Below are 15,915 nucleotides of genomic sequence, written 5' to 3'. Positions count from 1 at the left end.
GTCAGTGTAAAGTCACAAATGAATGTTATGTGAACACATGAGTGTGCATGGTTTGGCATTGAGGTGCATATACAACTTCAATGCTTTTTTCATATAAACTTCCACTGAGGTCTTAAACTAACCTTTAAACTGTGTTCTTATATTTTTTATGATTGTACCTTGACAAATTTCTGTCATATCACTGCAAATGCAGTGACTCTGTCCTGGTTCCAGTTAGGACAGAGTTAAGTAGCTCATAGTAGCTGGTAGGGTGCTATGTTTTGGATTAGGATGAGAAGAGCGCTGATAACATGCTGATGTTTTAATTGTTGCAGAGCAGTGTTTACACCAGGCCAAGGACTTTTCGGCTTCTTGCTCTGTCCTGCCAGCGAGCAGGCTGGGGGTGCAGCAGGAGCTGGGAGGGGACAGACCCAGGACAGCTGACCCAAACTGGCCAAAGGGGTATTCCATACCATCTGACGTCATGCTAAACAATATATAGGGGTGGCTGGCCGGGGTGGGGGGGCCGGCTGCTCGGGGGTAGGCTGGGCATCGGTCAGCGGGTGGTGAGCAATTGCATTGTGCATCACTTGTTTTCTTACACATTATTATTGTTAATACTATTACCATTATCACTATTATTATTATTATTGTTATTATTATTTTCCTGTCTTAATAAACTGTCTTTATCTCAACTCACAGGCTTCACTTTCCCGTTTCTCTCCCCCATCCCAGAGAGGGAGGGGGGAGGGTGAGCGAACGGCTGTGTGGTGTTTAGCTGCCAGCCGGGTTAAACCACAACAGACTCTCAGTGAGGTCCTGTAACTTCACACCACAGGAAGCCTTGGGAGTGCATTTTTTTTCACAAATCTTTGAAGGCATAATGAAACAACTACTTTTTATTAAGTATAGACTGGATGTAAAGAGGGCAGTCAGTATCTGAGAAGAGAAAGACTAGTCAATGATGGAAGATAAATGAAGTTACGAGAGGATGAGAGGTATACAAGAAGTAAAGAAAATAGACATAAATAAGTGTAGGCAAAGGAAATAGCAGCTCTTAAGATCTTTTCTGGGGATATAAGGAGAACGTTTCATTTGAATTAGAAGGTGAGCAACCCATGCAGATACCAATAAAACCAGGATAATGAAGGAGGAGTCTGAATATAACTACTTGCTCTTGGCTCCAACTTGAGATTAAGACAGGATTCGTGGAGGTTGTAACTCTTGCAGGACATGAAGATGAAGAGAATAGGTCTGTGCCAGGCAGAGAGCTGAGAGATCTTGCAAAGATGGCTGAAGTCAAACTAGATGTAGTAAGATTGTAGAATTGGAGTGATAAGACTGTAGCTGCCTTGTAGGACTGTGTTAGAGACTGAGAAAGGATGACATGAGGAGCAGCGTGACTGTTTTTGACAGTCACATTTGACTGTTTTTAAGACAGTCAAACACGTAGCCTTAACCATTAAGAAATACCATGATATTTGGACAGTCTACCTTTTAAAACTTATAAGAATTTCAGGCACAGCAGGACTCAAAAGCAAAAGCTTTAAACAATCAACTATGAAAGTGAAAAAGTGAAAGCTTCAGACACAGTAAAAATGGAGGGGCCCATGCAAGGTTTCTTCCTTCCTGCTGAGAGCAGCATTAATGAGTAACGAGCAGGGAAAGGCAGCTGTGGTGGTGAATTCAGGGAGAGGACACTCAGGATTTAATTTGAAATTTCTTCTAAGGAGTAAGGTTCTGACTGGGGAGAGAAGTTCCTGCCCAGCTGGCAACCATGTGTGGGCAGAACCTGCCTTCCACAGAGTGAACACTTGTCATGGGCTTCTTGTAACTGCCCTATGATTTACTACTTCTTGCTCCATTGAAAATGTGAGATCTGGTTTTGGTTTGGCTTGGGACACAGGATTTTAATAACTTGAGTGGCAAACTTGTCAGCATGGTAATATGATTCTTTCAGTCAAAGTATCTGCTTGATTGTATTTAGCTGGGACTTTAAAAGGCTGCTTTGGTTAATATGTGCTTGTATTTTGTAACAGCCCTTTTGTACTCTGAGATGATGGATTGAACTATCTGTTTCCTCTTTGCTTGCATTATTGATATACTTTTCTGATCCCCCTTATTAATTTCCTCTCTAAATTAAGCATTTCTGATCTTTTCAGCTCCTCATGTCTTTGAATAACTTCTTTTTTATCCTTTGGGGTCCTCTGTTTTTGCTGTATTCCTCCGGCTGACCCCTAGAAGGTTGACCCCTAGAAGGAGAGTGCTGAATTCTTGCTTGTGACTAGCTCAGAAGGAGGAAGCCTGGCTCCTTTGTTCCTTGGAGAGTCCCAGCAGTTTACGTACAGGTCTTACAGGCCGCTTTGCTGTAAGTTATAAGGTGGTCATACAGGCTGCTTTGCTGTAAGTTATAAGGTGATCAGAAAGACTGACAGATGAGATGTACATCAAACCCTCTGATCTCGCTTATCATATTTGAGTAACTTTACCCCAGAATAGTGCAGTATACTTCTGAAAAATGTAACACCATTCAAAACTGCATACCCTTTACCAGCAATCCAGATCATATATCAGACCAGGTGTAGTTACTGTATGGTAACTCTGACAGAGTGACTGTGAGTCTGGAAAGTCTAGTAAGTTTCCTTGCACACATGTGCAGAGAGTGTGTGCCATTTTTCTGGGAAATGTTGGAGTTACTGTGCACACATTGCACAATGAATTCACTCTTGCAATGTATCCTGAAGGATTTGGATTTTACTGTGCATATGCAATGCAGTACATATTCATATTTTCCATCAGGAAATTCTTTGAAAGAAATAGATCAGACTTAATTTCCTCTATCTAAATAGATAGGCTGTCCTCTCCTTCCTTTGAGCCATGAGAATCCAAAACGATCGTCAGCAATCAAAACCAACAGTAGAAGACAGCCTGAGAGACTGCAACCAAATGCAAGTCTTTCCAGCATGCTTAAAGCACCTTGGATAGGACTGTCTTCCCTAACAAAGTGGCTGCAGTATGAAGTGACAAACATACTGTAAAATCACAAATGAGGAAAAGCAGCTATGGTATTTACTTCTGTGTAACAACACAAGGTCTATTTTATACCTTCAACCACAGCTCATCTCAAGTAAAACTGAAGTGCCTTGTCTCTATTACCAAGGTACACATGGTCTTGCCTCTGAAAATTCAGGGAAAATTTACTTTGTGTCAATAATATTTTAGTATTGTTAGAACTGGCCAGATGTTTAATGGGTTAGGGGTTCAGGGTTTTCTTTTCTGTCTTTCTTTTTTTTAATTTTTTTTTATTTTTTATTTTTTATTTCCATTTTTTTCTTTCTCTGCAGATATTTAGTCAATGGGAACTGAACAAATGTCATCAGAACATTTAATCATCTGTTCCAGTAGGATTTTATCGCAGCAACAAGTCAGTTCTGCTCTTCCCCCTCATATTCACAGCAATTAATAAGAAAGTCTTGTTATTCTCTGCTTTTCTTATTCTAGGGTGGCTAAATACATCTACACAAATGTTGTCAATTTAGGCTCAGAACCCACCAGCACAGTGTTAGCTATCACAGTGCTTGGTGGGAGGTCCTCTTGAAATCTCTGCAGGCCTAGAATTTAGATACACCTAACTTTTTCTTGACCCCCTTGTGCAGCTTGAAGTGATCATAAACAATAAAGAATGATCATTTAAAGGTTATATTTTTGGTGCAAAATAATTGGAATTAGCACACTTTATTTAATTTTGTTTCCCCTATTTTTTTTTTCCCGTTATTAAGTTTGCCATTTAGTTTGCTGCATTTTTCCTGTCAGATTACATTTATCGTTCTCTCATTTTTCTTACCCTCTTGAGATGGCTTGTGTTTGTTACTCTTTTTATTTTCTGGGTTTCTTATTTCCTATTTTCTCTTTGCTGAGCCATCTCCAGATAAGCTTTTGTCTTCATTTCCAGGCATGATATTTTGATTCCCTCCTTCTATAAAAGGCTCTGTGTTTGAAATGCGGTAAGATTTTTACTCTTAATCCTGTTATTTGGATGAAGTATAACTTGTAAGATTTTTTCTTAACCACACAGAGGAAAGCAGTCAGTTCTGAGCCTGATACTAAACTCAATTACGATGACTTGACATGAACCCAAGAATAAGTGAAACAGTTTAATGCTCTCATAAGACTGAGCAAACTTTCTCTGGCATATCAGTTGTATTGACAATTATCCTCAGCCCAGACTCCTTTCCCTTCTCTTCTCCTGCCTTCCCCTTCTTTATGAGTCACACTTTTCTCTTTCTCTACAGTTACAAGCAGCTCATATCTGCCTGACTTCATGTGCCCCCACACCTCCCCACCTTGAGAACAGCCTTTCTCAACAGGTGTTACACACTATGTTGATGTTCTCAGTCAAGGTGTAGTATACCATATTCTTGTTATTCTCAAGCTTGACATGCCCCCAGCCCCACAAGATTAAAAACCCATTACCTATTTGATCAAAATATAGCCTGTGGAGCAGGTATGCTGCCTATTTGACCACACGTGGGACAGACATGCACCATATTTCTTTCTATAATCATTCAGTGTAGGTGGTCAATGATTTCTATCTCTGTTCTGGATTTTTGCTCTGGACTATACAGGGTGCATGTTCAGCATGCAATTTCTCTCTCTTTTTTTCTTTTCTTTCTCCTGTTACCATAGTTTTTCATTGTTTGTTCTGATGACATTCCTGCTAGAATATGTGAAATTTGCTTTTGTCTTTGTTAAAAAAGATTTTGTGAATTATAAAAATCAGCTTCCTCAGATACAGTGAGTAATACCAGACAAGTCTTTAAAAGAATGGCTACATAGATGAGTTAGTACAGCCCTTATATTTGAAACTTTTACTTTTCCTTAGGTAATTATTTTGCTTACTTTGTTCCACCAGCACTGAAGTCTTAGTATTCTGAAATGTCTTTTATTCTAAAAATATTGATCAGAAAGTTACATCTTTCATGGGAGAACCTTGCAATGATTGCATGTGAAATGAAAGAATTCAGAAACAATTACATTGTTCAGACTTTTGTGTTATATATACAGGTTTAATAAAACACATAAGAAACTTTTATGTCAGTATGATTAACATCTAACATTAAAGGTAATTTAGTAAACTTAGTTTACAGAAAAGTACCAGGCAATGACTTTTGCCTCAGTATTAGAGGAAATGAAAATATATTACTGAAGAAATTTCTGAGCCTTGCCATGCAGTTTCATTACACTAGATGTCACTGTTATACTTCTTAAAATATGGTGGCCATATTTTCCTGCTATACGACCTCATAGTCTAAGATGTTTAAAAGGCTGTTGAGTATAAGGAGGTGTAACCACGAGAGCATTTTAATAGTATAGTGCTGCCTGAAAGTATTTTTTTTTTTTTTCTTGGTTTGTGTCTAAGCCATTGCACCTGTATAGAGCACATAAAATACTTCTCTTCACAGTCAAGGACAGCCTAGTCACTGTGGATGTGAATGTTCTTCAAATGCTTTCAGTGCAAGATATGTAACCATGAAGGATGTTGAGAAATAGTACAGCAATCCACTCTGGCTAATGGAAAGCAGAAACTCAGCTTTGTCTCTCTGCTTTTTAAAAGAACAGAGATAAGCCAAATGAAACATAAAACCATTATACAGAACCACAGAATCATCTAGGTTGGAAGAGACCTCCAAGATCACCTAGTCCAACCTCTGACCTAACACTAACAAGTCCTCCTCTAAACCATATCACTAAGCTCAACATCTAAACGTCTCTTAAAGACCTCCAGGGATGGTGACTCAACCACCTCCCTGGGCAGACCATTCCAATGCCTAACAACCCTTTCAGTAAAGAAGTTCTTCCTAATATCCAACCTAAATCTCCCCTGGCACAGCTTTAGCCCATTCCCCCTCATCCTGTCACCAGGCATGTGGAAGAATAGACCAACCCCTACCTCACTACAACCTCCTTTAAGGTACCTATAGAGAGTGATGAGGTCTCCCCTGAGCCTCCTCTTCTCCAGGCTAAACAACCCCAGCTCCCTCAGCTGCTCCTCGTAAGACTTGTTCTCCAGACCCCTCACCAGCTTCGTTGCCCTTCTCTGGACTCTCTCGAGCACCTCCATGTCCTTCTTGTAGCAAGGGGCCCAAAACCGAACACAGTACTCAAGGTGCGGCCTCACCAGAGCCGAGTACAGGGGGGACAATCACTTCCCTAGACCTGCTGGCCACACTGCTTCTTATACAAGCCAGGATGCTGTTGGCCTTCTTGGCCACCTGAGCACACTGCTGGCTCATATTCAGCTGCCTATCAACCAGTACTCCCAGGTCCTTCTCTGCCAGGCAGCTTTCCAACCACTCATCTCCCAGCCTGTAGCTCTGCTTGGGGTTGTTGTGCCCCAGATGCAGGACCCGGCACTTGGCCTTGTTGAACTTCATACAGTTGACCTCAGCCCATCGGTCCAGCCTATCCAGATCCTCCTGCAGAGCCTTCCTGCCCTTGAGCAGATTGACACACGCACCTAACTTGGTGTCATCTGCAAACTTACTGAGGGTGCACTCAATCCCCTCATCCAGGTCATCGATAAAGATATTAAAGAGGACCGGCCCCAGCACTGAGCCCTGGGGGACTCCACTAGTAACCGGCCTCCAACTGGATTTGACTCCATTCACCACAACTCTTTGGGCCCGGCTATCCAGCCAGTTTTTAACCCAACGAAGCGTACACCAGTCCAAGCCGTGAGCAGCCAGTTTCTTGAGGAAAAGATGGAAATTGATATTTCCATATTGATGGAAATTACTAATAAATAAGCAGATGAACACTCATACCTGTCTTCCTCTTTGATTAATGTTCTACATAAGGTGTAGAAACATAAGAAAGAAGAAATGTATGTAGAAACATAACCTTCTACATAAGGTGTAGAAACCTGTTAGATGTCAATCCTGGATGAACATTGCTTCTATTATTTGAGATACAGATAATGTATCTTATTGCTTAGAGAAAAGAGCCTCTCCTGCCTATACCTAGAGACAGCTGTGTGTCTGTACATTACATTCATACAAAATGCAGTAAGAGATAAGATTTTCTACTTATAAGATTGAAGGTTTGTTCTGAGATAGATGAAATTTCAAGGACAAACAGATCTGCCTTTGGAAGTAAGCCTCTGGTTTCTCCTCAACTGGAGGTGAAAACCAGAGTTACAACCAATACAAACAAATTTGCTGAGGTTTACCTTCTTCTCTAGTCTAGCGTTCTACTTTCTCCACACACATCTGACACAGTGTCAAATTTTTCATTCCTCTGAAAATCAACCAGATTTATTTACCTCTGATATTATGTGTTTTGATCTACCTTCCAGTTGTTTTACCTCCAATCAGTAATGTATTGCTGATTTTTACCTCTTGCTCTTTCCAGGTGTTTTCTATTTATCTTCTCATGTGGCATCCATCACCAATCACTTAAGAGTATTTAAAAACAATACAAACAGTATCCTCTCTTACTTTCTTTCCAGCATGTTGGATAAGTCAAATAGTACAATGGTTATTTGGGGGATATGCTGAACTCTGGACTTCTCAACGTCTCTCAACTCCTCAATGAATTCTGCAGTGCTGAGGGAGACAAGCTAGAACTAGCTAGATCTTGCCATGGAAAGGGGTTGGAGGCTGAATTTTGGAGCTATAAATGGAGCTACGTCAGACAGCTTTTTCTGTCTCAAAATTTCTGGTACCAGCATCACTTGTAGTAAAATCATTACCACACTGTCATCTCGCTGGGTACAATTAGATAAAATGGCCTACCCTACCTATGTGTGTCTGTGCATGTGCTAGAAAGCAGGAGAAAGAATTTAATGAAAGTAAGATGTGAAATTTTTCAATAAGGGCTTAAATAGGTAGTATATCAGGTCATTCTGTCTCTTCTGTTTACTCTATATTGACAGAAAATCAGGGAGAACAAGTAGTTCATTTTCCACTTGGAGCAAAGTTAGCTCCAAATTACTTTTTAGATTTCTTATATGCTTGAGCTCCCAGGTACAAAAATTGCCATTGTCTTTTGTGTATATGCCTTACAGAAGGATCTCTGATCATCTTTCCTGTCTGCCTTCATATTTACCTGAAGCCTTTGTACACTTCATTAGCATTCATTCGTGAACTGTGTTACTAACCATGACTAGGCTCTTTCTTTGAGATCCCTTTTTCTTTCACAATTCTGCAGTTCCCATACAGAGAAATTCTGATCTTCAGTATCAACATTAAGTAAACATCCACACTTAAAAAGAAGACCTAATCCCACTAAATTATTTCATGTTCACTTAGTTGACATATTTAAAAGAAAAGAAAGCAGTTTGTAGTGCTTATAGAGCAGTTTGTACATAGACAAAAATAATAATGCAAGAAATGTCTATTGTTTATCTAAATGTCCAGGGAGATTTGCTTTGCTTTCAGCTAAACAAAAACAAAGACTTTTTTTTTCTTTGATTTTTCCTTATGGCCAAAGAAAGCTGGGAAATTGTAAATGCATTTTCTGTTCTACCTGTTGGATAATCAAATTTGCAATGGCCTTGAACATTATCAACAGACAAAATAGGCTCTTCAGCTAAAAACAAATATTTGTTATTACAAAAATGTGTATCAATTAAAATTATCAAAGGGATTATGCTTAATTATGCTTGATGTTCTTTAAATTGGAATGACTTACAGTTAAGGTTTCATGATATGGTCTTTTTACAGCATTTTCCATCTTTTTTTGTGCAATGTATAACAGTAACTGCATACCTAGAGAAAAATAGACATTTCTCCCACAGGTATTATTCCGTTGTAGTAATTATCCTGAACAATAATGGGCTGCAGAGAATTAAATTCAGCTTCCTTCTTAAACAGATTCTGAGTTGCACGTCTGAACCATTTGAAAAAAGGCAGATAATTCCCTGCAGACAGTCTGACTCAGCCAGCTGAGTGCACAGACCAGAGCCAGAGGGCAAACTTTCACTTGACTAGGTCACTTATTTCCTCTTTACCATATGTAGTGTTTACAGAATGAGGAGGATTTTAAAACCGACTTGCAAATTTCCCAGTTCAGTTGGCATATAAGAGATTTTGATCCAAGCTACTCCAGCACTATTTAAATCCATAATTAACTGCAGTGATTTTGTAGCTTCAACACTCTTCTGTGAGAGAAGTAACCTTTTTAGTTGGTGGCTCTACCTTTGTGTTCAGACATTTGATTTTCTCACTTAACAATTTTGTTTTTATAGACTGCTAAATTCAACTTGCAAACAGTGTAAAGTTATGCAGAGTTAAAGGTGTGTTTTCACACCAAATATCATACAGACTATATGTCCTTCTTAATCAAGTCTTGTCTTGCCTTGGCTCCACTGAGGGGAAGCAGGTTGGCTGTCACTGGAAGCTGTGCATGCTGCTGCAGGCTTCATATGTCCCTATGTATGTTTTCTCTTTCCTTATGCCCAGATACCAGATGGCTCCCACAATAAGCAGTTGAAGGAGTTCAGTAACCTTGGTCATATTTAAAACAGATCAAAGATGACAGGGAATATAAGTGAATATGCTGTTGAATATTACTGATGAAGGGAAGCAAATATATTGCATGTTATAGTAAAATTATTTCCAGATTTGTGGTACTAAGCTGTCTGCCTCACAAAATGTAAAGCATAAAACATCAAATTGCCAAACCCTGACCAAAATTCCTCTGTGGAAAAGCACAGTAATTTCTTCCTGTCAGTGTACAGAATACTTTTAAAGTGGTACAGGGTTACTTTTACATAATGTTTAAAATAAGTCTTAGGAAAGCGTTTGGAAACGTGATGTCAGCTATAAAAAAATGCCCCTGGCTTAGCTACCTGAGCAGACCTTGAGAAACTGCTGGACATACATAATAGAGGAAGAGGCTGACAAAGTTACATACAACACTGCGAGGAAGGACAGGTTTTCCCAAGTGGGTCAGTGGAAGTGGAACAGGCAGCCATGCTTCTCATGCAATTTTAGGAGAGCACTGAGGATATTCTGGAGGGTACTATGTGCAAAGACCCGAGGTCGGAGCTGGAGACCCATGTAAGGGGCCCAGGGTCTAGTCATGGATATTAGAATGATTTAAAGCCTACAGTTTTCAGTCATTTTCTTTTTAGCGATCCAAAATTGCCTTCAAAAAAAAAAGGAAAACAGGGCCTACTTTTCTTCTTAGTGAACCCTTTTTACTTTTTTTTTTTTCCATTATGTTTCAAATTTTTCATACAGGAATTTGCTACAAACTAATGTCCATGGCAGAAGACTGAGGAGAAAGAATGGTGTTGAGTTACAGAACACATGCACAGCATATGAAAAATTGAATTGACAAGGTTACGCAGTAGCACATTTCTGTCTTGTGTCTTGTAGCTGAAGTAGGTAGCTGTGAAGATAGCAGAGACAGCAGAACAAACAGTCCCTTCCCCTTCCCCTCCCCCTCCCCTCTCCTCTTTCTCTCTTTTCTCTCTTTTCTCTCTTTCTTCCTCCTTCCCTTCCCTTCCTTTTTTTTTTTCCCCCCTTCCCCCAAATTAAACTTTGTTTCAAATTCACATGCACCATCTATTCCTTCACGTTTTACACAAGGCAAACATGGGAAGCTACTTCATCTAACCAATTGTGGTTACCTGAATGGAAACTGTTCTTTGTGGAAGAGGATCAACCATGTAAAATCAAAGGTATGAATTCACTATTAATTAGCTGTATTGAAGTGATGTCAAGATACACAACAGTTAGTGGAACTATGCATCACAGAAGAATAAGTAAAGTCTCTCTTTTCTCCCAGTGTCATAGAGATTATTCGGACAAGGACAACAAGTTGAGGATGGAAGAAACATCCATACTTCACAAATAAATATAAGAGTTGCAGGAAGAGTGATCAGCTCCAGATTTATGTAAAGAGGTTAATATAGACTTAGACATCAACATTTCAGTCCTAACCTAGATCATATTTTAAACCTAATATTAATTATTTTGAAAAAAAAAAAAAGTGACTGCAAATGCCTCTGTGAGACATATAAATTTAGCACATACAAAAAAGTCATGTCGCTCCTTTTGGTCTGCTCTTCTCTTCCCCAGATGCTTAACAGCAACCATGGTAGAGAAATAAATATCTAAGTAGGTATAAAGTGTTTCTTGTAGCTGAAAACTCAGATCCATTCCACACTGAAGGTGTCACTGACTGATTACAAGATAACAGATGAAAGGAAATACATTGTCATGTTTATGTCCATAAAAATCATAAAAACACAGCAAACCTAGACATTTTGAGATATGGAGAGGATGGGAGAGTAAATATATGTAACAGTTATTATTCTTCCCCACCCAAAACACCAAAGGATTTCCTTTTATTTTCTTTTTTTAGTTCTTGAGCAGTTATTCTCCTCAAGTACCTTTAAGAAAAAGAGCCTTTCATAACACACAGCTGTCCCTTCCTAAATATCTTTCTTGCCTATACAAATTACCATTACAGGGAAAATTTAGTAAGCACACTGTAACTTTTTTCACAAGTTCTGAGAACTTTTTTCTGAGCTTACTTCTCCATCCCCCACTTTGCTTTTCATGGGTGCAGATACAGTGAAACGGCTGTCAGCAGTGCCAGGAGATACACTGTGACAAACTCAGATGTGTTGTGGTAAGATTGGCCAATTCTAGGTAGTTTGGTAGTTTTTTTTCTGTGGGACTTCAGAAGTTTCTTATCTGAAAGAAGAGAAGATTTTGTATGAATTGCCATATAGTACATAAACTGAATATCTAAAAGCAACAATTCAGTGGTGCCCTTTTACCAACAAATCATTTATGTCTTATATATAAAGCCATAAAATCTTGAAGGCTAACAGTCTTCAAGGCTCAGGGACCAAAGTTGGCTCTACCATAGCAGCAGAGAATGAGGTTGTGGGAAAGAGGACTCAGGGAACTAAGTGTGTGCTAGATTAGGAAAATGGGTGCATAAGTTGTGTACATAGCAAGAGGAATTTGTGAGCTACATGGATCCTCTAAAAGTGTAGCTATAAGACTTTGTGAAACAGATTTGTAAATATGATTCAGTGTATTCTAGTTTGATAAAGGCCAACTGTACCTTAATGTTGTCTCACAGGGAATATGGCTTATATATAAGGCCCCTTTACTGTTCACCTGAATTTCTCCTTTCTGCTCTTATTACTACAGTTAATCCATCTCTTCATTTCTATCAGCCTGCCACCAGAGTTCCCTAAATGTATTATTAATCTAGTGCTGAGCTGTGGGAAATAGAAAGATGTAATTGAAAGTTCTGCATTGCCTGCTGCAGGAGGCTCAGTTCCTCTGCTTGGCTAATTGTCAAAGTGCTAATTGATAACAGCAATATTGTCTAAGCACTATCCACTCCATTTGCTGTGGAAAGGGGGGCTCTAAAGGGGCACTGTGTACATTTTACCTTTTAAATTGCAATCTCAGGAGAATTATGCTTGTGGCTTATTATTATTATTATTATTTATTTATTTTGCGCTTTTTTTTTTTTTTTTGCTTGTGCAGGGGGTGGAGGAAGGAGTCTCATAGAAGGGAGCCAGCATTGCCTTAATAAGTAGCAGAAATGGGAAGCTAAAAATTTGAAAATAGTATAATCCTGGGCTGTATTTTAAGGTGAAAAAAGATCTTGCTCTCCAAAAATGACTCACATAGATGATGGGCATATTTTTTGATGAACTGGTAACATGCAGTACATGCTGTTACAAACACGTAGTCTCATAGCAGGAACATTTAACTGGGTTAAGAAATGTTCTTGTTTATTTGTGGAAATAGGACTGACACACAGCAGGGAGATAGATTTTCTCAAGCGGAAACTTTCTGTTTTGTGACAGAAAATAGAGTCCCAAACAAAATCATACTCTCCTTGTAGCAAAAGCATTCTGCACAAACAAGAGGCTTCTCTTTCATCAGTGTCAACCATATTGTGGCAACAGCCTTCACCGCCCCCTTGTTAAGTTTTCAAAAGGTACCCTTATGCCTTGACCCATGATGTCCCTTGTACATTGAGGAATTGTTATAAATATATCCACAAAGCTGCTTCATTATCTTCCTTAAAATTGCCCTCTACTGTTACTCACAGGAAACCTTGAAAAAAAACATTACTGCTATAGGAGGACCGTTCTTGTTAATCCTGATCAGTAAAATTCCATTTCTACTTCATCCAGGAATCACTTCTATTTCTAGCCAGGAAATAGAAAATTCATTTTTTTGAAATGTCCATTTTTTTTCACTTTTTTCACCTATTGTCCCTTGTCTTATATATATGTTATGGAGTCTTTGTGCCCAAAGCTGTGTTTGCACAGCATCTAACATATTAGTGAGTTGGTTCTTGATAAAGGATTCTTTTCATAAAATAAATGTTAAATAAGAAAATAATGATGTTCTTTATTCTAGCAGCTCTTGTTTTCTCTTTATTAAATCTGAGACACTTAGATAGTCTTAAAGTTCTTTCTACAATGCCTTTCATAAAGCTTGTGCAGGCTTTACAAACTGGAAAATATTTTGCCCCTATATTACCATTAGAGAACCTGATGCACAGGAAGAAAAAGTGATTTGTACATTCAGTAACATAATAATCAAGGTAGGACTTAAACTCTATTTTTCTAGCTTTTTACATTAACTTTTCTACCTTGGTGCTACTCTAATATACAATGCATGCTCACATAGACTGTCTTACTGTTTGCACAGCTAAATCTTAGTGTTATTAATGCCTACAGAATTATCCAAAATCTTTTAGTGAATGTGACTGAGGTAAAGGAGATACATGCTCTTGAAAAGAAAACACAAGCTATAAAGATGTTATCTAAACACAGAATAAAGCACTAGGAAGTTGGAGAAAGCTGAAGGTGGACAATGGCAAACAACAAGATCCCAGAACAAAAGCAGTTGTGGAAGAAACCCATAACCATATGAAGACTCCACCTTCCATGTTGAGATGAGATTGAACTGAATATAGAGTTTGTTATGTGGTCCTATTTTAAGCTTGAAATTTTAGAGGAAAATTTAAACAGAAAATATGTGTTCTATAATTCTTTTCACAGAAGCTACCATGAAGATTTTAATGAAGTGCCTGTACTTATCCAGAAAACAGGAGAAGGCTAATGTTGGGGATACTATACTCCTTTGTCTATTTGCCCAATATCTTGGCACTTTGTCAGTTGTGAGAAAGATGTCATCTGAAGGACCCCATATCTTAAAAATTATTTATGGTGCAAACCTGTTTGGAAAATCCATTCAAGTTCTGAATCAACTCAGTCCTGAAGAAAGAGACGTTTGTATTTTCTCAAAAATATATTTACATTGCCAGGAATGGCACTTGAGTATTCAGACTACATGTTGCCAGTTACCTGTCTGCTGTGAGATGTTACCAGCCAAAGAGTTAAGACAGCAAGAGAGCATGTAGGTCAATGGTATGGTCCTACAGTTTCCATTGTATCACTCTGAGAGCAGTGGCCAGTCCTGAATTCAAGGAGAAATACTAAAAGCAGTTGTAAAATCGGAGAAGAGATACTGGAGTTGGGCTAGCAAGAGAGAAAAATTATTAGTAGAGTTACAGTGTCAAAGCTGTTTCAGGTGAGCTCTGTGTGCAATGTCTTTATTCAGCTGTGTCAGGAGGAGCACATGCGATAACATAAAAGCTCTGAAGTGTCAGCCTTTGATGTTCAGGAGGCAGACTCACCTTTCAAGTTGAAGTACATAGACTTGGTGGTAGAACATTGAAAAGTAGCAGTCTGAGGGTAGTGACAACAGATATTAAGCTGCATTAATCTTGTTGAACACTTAAAGATCAATTAAAGACTTTGGCTTTAAAAAAGTCTTAGAACACAGAGCTGATATAACAGTGACAGTTTATATTTATCAGAAGGAAGTCTGTCATGAAAATTATCAGTAATTGAAACAGGAATTTCATAGTAGCTATGCATAGTAAGAAACTTTTTACTCAGGCAGATAATAATAGGACAAGGGGGAATGGTTCTAAACTAAAAGAGGGGAGATTTAGATATAGATGTTAGGAGGAAATTCTTCACTCAGAGAGTGGTGAGGCACTGGAATGGGTGGTGCAGAGAAGCTGCAGATGCCCCATCCCTGGAGGTGTTCAAGGCCATGTTGGATGGGGCTTTGAGCAACCTGGTCTAGTGGCATCCCTGCCAATGGCAGGGAGGTTGGAACTGGATGATCTTTAAGGTCCCTTCCAACACAAGACATTCTGTAATTCTATGAAAAGTTGCCATAAAAAATTGCTTTTCTGATCCTGAAGGTTTCTTTCAGATACGCATACATATGGAGAAATTCCATGGTAATTCCAGGCCATTGCAAGTTTAATTCTATTATACACTCTACATAGTTAGATTATTTGTGTTACTATTTCAGCATGGTCACCCTGGAATCTTGAATTTTTGTATTAGCTTAGCTTTAAATGCAATTTCCCACTAGCCACTAGGATTGTTTTGAAAGATTCAGTCTTGTTTCTGAGTCTTATTATTTTATAAACTGTTGAATGTCAAGCATCTCCTGGTATTACTAAGAGGAGCTGCTCCTTAAACTTAGTGAGAAAACTAATGACCCTGTAAATCAATTTATGGTTGAGTATGTACTGCTGTGTATTTGTGTTGCTACGTACTGCTGTGTATTGGTGCTGCTACCTGATTGATTCTGGTTGTGAAAGTCACTGTAGAAAATACTTAGTTGTTGTTACATATTTACAGGAACAATTGCCATAAACACAAATAACCCTAAAGTCTCCAGACAATTTTCAGAAAGCTGGCCTAATCCTTTAAAGGTAAGGCTTTGCATTTTTGCTACTGGGACAAATGAAATCACACATCTTTTAAAACACTTCAAAGCAGTGTTTTCTCCAAACTAACAGGAAAACAAGCATAGAAGTAATTTAATGTGTGAAGATATTTGATAGTTAAAAGAT

The 15,915-nt window shown here is 38.6% G+C and overlaps 1 long non-coding RNA gene across 2 annotated transcripts in view; it reads left to right on the top strand.

Annotated features, from left to right (window-relative positions):
* Nucleotides 1-514: 514 nt before the first annotated feature.
* The window catches only part of LOC310898695, an 86,170-nt gene continuing 70,769 nt past the window's right edge, over nucleotides 515-15,915 (top strand). Inside the window, exons 1-3 of one of the 2 annotated variants that reach the window (XR_014583549.1) lie at nucleotides 515-545; nucleotides 10,575-10,666; nucleotides 15,701-15,774. This is a non-coding gene — a long non-coding RNA (uncharacterized lncRNA). The remainder of the gene's footprint in view (nucleotides 546-10,574; nucleotides 10,667-15,700; nucleotides 15,775-15,915) is intronic. The other variant, XR_014583550.1, reaches the window with a different exon arrangement.

The sequence above is a fragment of the Anser anser genome, assembly GCF_964211835.1.
Source record: "Anser anser genome assembly, chromosome: 4".
In the NCBI taxonomy this organism is placed as follows: Eukaryota; Metazoa; Chordata; class Aves; order Anseriformes; family Anatidae; genus Anser; species Anser anser.
Note: the sequence above shows the minus strand (reverse complement) of the source record. Positions and strands in the feature narration are given on the sequence as shown.